The following is a 3,480-nucleotide window of genomic DNA, read 5'->3' on the forward strand; positions in this document are numbered from 1 at the left end:
GAGAGGGTGGTTAGAAACAAAAGCCCTTATAAATCAGATCGGTTAAAACAACAACAACAACAAAAAATAAATAGAGAAAGTATAACGAATCTATTTCCCCCCGATGTTATGAGGAAACATAAAAAAATAGGGCTTCTATGATCCACCAACACTATTACCAACACCATTACCTCCACTACCACCACCACCACCGCCACTACTAGTATCACCACCACCACCACCAAGTCTGGGCAAGTCCAAGGGAAAGGCAAAGGGGCCGATACAGCTTGGCACCAGTGACGTCACAATGCATTTCTACAACTGAGTGAACTGGAGCAACGTGAAATAAAGTGTCTTGCTCAAGTCCGGGAATCGAACTCACTGCGCATGATTGTAAGCCCGATACTCTGAGCCATGCGCCTTCACAAACCTCTCTCTCTAATAATTTAAAAATACAAAAGAACGTGTACTTTAGTATAGTTCTTGGCTGTGATTTATTCCGGCAGCAAACCCGTGATGACGTTTACAGACCCCAAACCGCACACGGAATTAAATAAATTATAGGATACATGCAGCCGTTGTATCTTTTTTATTTTTTATTTTTCTATCTCGCTGTGGTTTCAAATGTCACTAAGTCTCGAGTATGTGGTCGCTGATCAAGAGACAATAAATCCTTTATAAACATCTTGCTGCGTTACTTTATTTTATTTGTTTATTTAAGTCTGTTCCACTCCACACGTCTACCTCAGCAGTATTTCAACAATATTGCTGTCTCTAACACCACCGAGGTGATGAAAAACCGAAATGAAACAATATATTGTTAACTTCGGAGACAATATTTATGACGTTTGCCGGTATAACTATACAAATGTGTCACCCCACCGCCATCGACTTTGTTTCCTCATAACTTTCAGAAAAATCGATATTTGTTTCAACAAATTTTCTACATTATACGTTTCAGATAGTATAAATTACGATCGTATCAGAATTTGTCGTGAAAAAAAAAAAAGAGGTATTTAGGATAATTCACACAAATCGAATTTATTTCCTGATAATTTTCAGAAACTACCTGTTTTTAACGAAATTTTCTACAAACATTTTTCAGATGGTGTACATTCCGAATCTATTAGATTTTGTTGTGAAAAAATTTTTCGGGACAGGGGTGGGCTTCAGGAATTTCAGATAATTCACAACAAACGAATTTGTCTTCTCATAACTTTCAGAAAAATGGGCGTTTTTTAATGAAATTTTCAACCAATGCTTTTCAAATAGGGTGTAGATTTTGAGTATGTCTTAATTTGTAGTAGATGTGGGGATGGTAGAGAAATTTTGGATAAACCCTTGAAGGCCATATCCTATCATGGCCTCAGTTCAATCACAGTTATTAAGTAAAAAGTAGGATATACGTGTGTGTGTGTGTGTGTGTGTGTGTGTGTGTGTGTGTGTGTGTGTGTGCGTGCATACGCGTGTGTCTGTGCTTACTCAATATTTTCTAAATGCTTTCAATCCTACTTTGACCATGCTGGGGTAAACCCAATACAACTGAAAGCCCCCTATCCAAAATCCGAAAACCTCCAAAATCCGGAAGTTTTTTGAATGCCAACATGACTCGCCACAAATAGATAACTCCACAAAGTGCTTGGAAGGTTCCACCAAGAACAGACACCATATGCCGTTATGACCCGTAACCTCACCTACCCTGGATGGGGTTTGGCAGCATCTTATTGTCAGCAGTTGTCACGGTGACCTTTTCACTCGTTACTCATTGTGGTTACCGCCTGTTTTCTGCTCTGTGATGTGAAGATACTGTTAAAGATGTCGAAAAGATCTGGAGATACCCCAATGAGTAATAACGAAAAGAATAATAAGAAAACAAACGAGGTAGCTAGATAGAAAATCTGTATAAGAGATGAAGGATAACTATACCGAGGAGCAGTGTTTATCGTCACTTCAACATGGCTGCTCCGTAGAAGCTGACGTTACTAAAATTTTAACCCTAGGAGGACGTCTCTTCTAGTTGGTTATCGATACAATCTGCAGCCGATATATATTGCATTACTTCTCAATGGTAGAAAACATTTATGTTTATAACGTAGAACATTAAATTGCTTGAAAATCTTGAGAGAAGTGTAAGTGTGACGTATCCGGCTGAGGAGTTTGGTGTTAGAAGAACGACTATCAACGACTTGAGGAAACAACGATAGAAGCTGTTAAAATTCCATATGGAAAGTGATGAACAAAAGTTAAAGAAAACTAGAAAAACATTACATGGAGCGTAAAATGAAAAATGAAAATTTCAATGGGAAGGATTCGTCAGCGTCGGAGTGAACGCATGCGGCTTAATGGAATGGTGATTATGAAACAGGCAAAAATCTATCATGACGAACTGTTTATTGGCGCCAGCAGTCAATATTCAGCAGGCTGATTACAGAAATTTAAGAAAGGACACGGTATTTAAATATTTAAAGATTTGTGGTGATGATGTGTCTGCTGGACACGAAGCTATGGAGAAATTCATTGATGAATTTGCCAAGATCGTCGCTGGTGTGAAAATTTGATATTACAAGTCTATAATGCTGACAGACATTGTGAACACAGTGGAAAAGGTGTCCGTAGATAACACGGTGGAGATGTGCGTTGGACTTATTGAAGGACGAGAGCAGCACAAGTGAACATGGCGGCTTATAAATTCAAAGAGAGGCTGCTATGACGAAAGCCCTTGTTAATGAGGCAGACGTCATTGCAATAACACTAGCGTTATTGTTGCATTGCAAATATGATAATGTTGACCTTTTCAATTTTCATTACATTTACCTGTAATCAAATTGTATGTTTTGTTTTTATAAAAAAACTTTATGCATTGTAACCTTTTAATTATAACACGATTTCGTAGGTGGATGGAGATAACGTACTGCACTTTCGAAATCACAATGATGTCATTGATGACGTACCCATCGCTCCCTCAAAACTGATATAAATCCACATTTATATAAAACTAAATTAAGGGTATTTCTATAAGCTATATTATAAAATGTAAACAGATACTTGGGATCTACTAGCTGTTCAATTTTATTAATACAAATATAAAGGTACTCTGAAATCCGAGAAAAAAACGGGAGTTTCGGATGAGAGATTCTCAGCTGTATGTATTTTATCAAAAGCGACATCAACTTATCGAGATCTAAAATCAGAAAGTACAATTTAAAAAGCGGTAATTCAATACCAGAAGATATTCAGTCAATTCGCCGCCAGGTTTAATTGTTTTGATTTTTATATGTTTGGTTTTACATTTTTATTTTATTTTCCCTCCATTTTAAAAGCCCATTCCATCAGTTTACCATTACTAGGTGTTATAGACTCATAAATCTGCTCTTCAACACTTGGATTACTCAAGCCGGAAGTGGCCTAATTCTTCATAATTCTTCAATCTTGATTGCTTGCACACACATGCATACGCACATACACACACATACGCACATGCACTTATATATATATATATAT

General features: G+C 37.2%; 1 protein-coding gene across 1 annotated transcript in view; it reads left to right on the forward strand.

Moving 5' to 3' along the window:
* Positions 1–3,480, forward strand: part of LOC106880088 (phospholipid phosphatase 2-like) — a 173,056-nt gene that overhangs the window by 25,410 nt on the left and 144,166 nt on the right. The gene's annotated exons all lie outside the window — the stretch shown is intronic.

This window comes from Octopus bimaculoides, chromosome 18 (assembly GCF_001194135.2).
Source record: "Octopus bimaculoides isolate UCB-OBI-ISO-001 chromosome 18, ASM119413v2, whole genome shotgun sequence".
In the NCBI taxonomy this organism is placed as follows: Eukaryota; Metazoa; Mollusca; class Cephalopoda; order Octopoda; family Octopodidae; genus Octopus; species Octopus bimaculoides.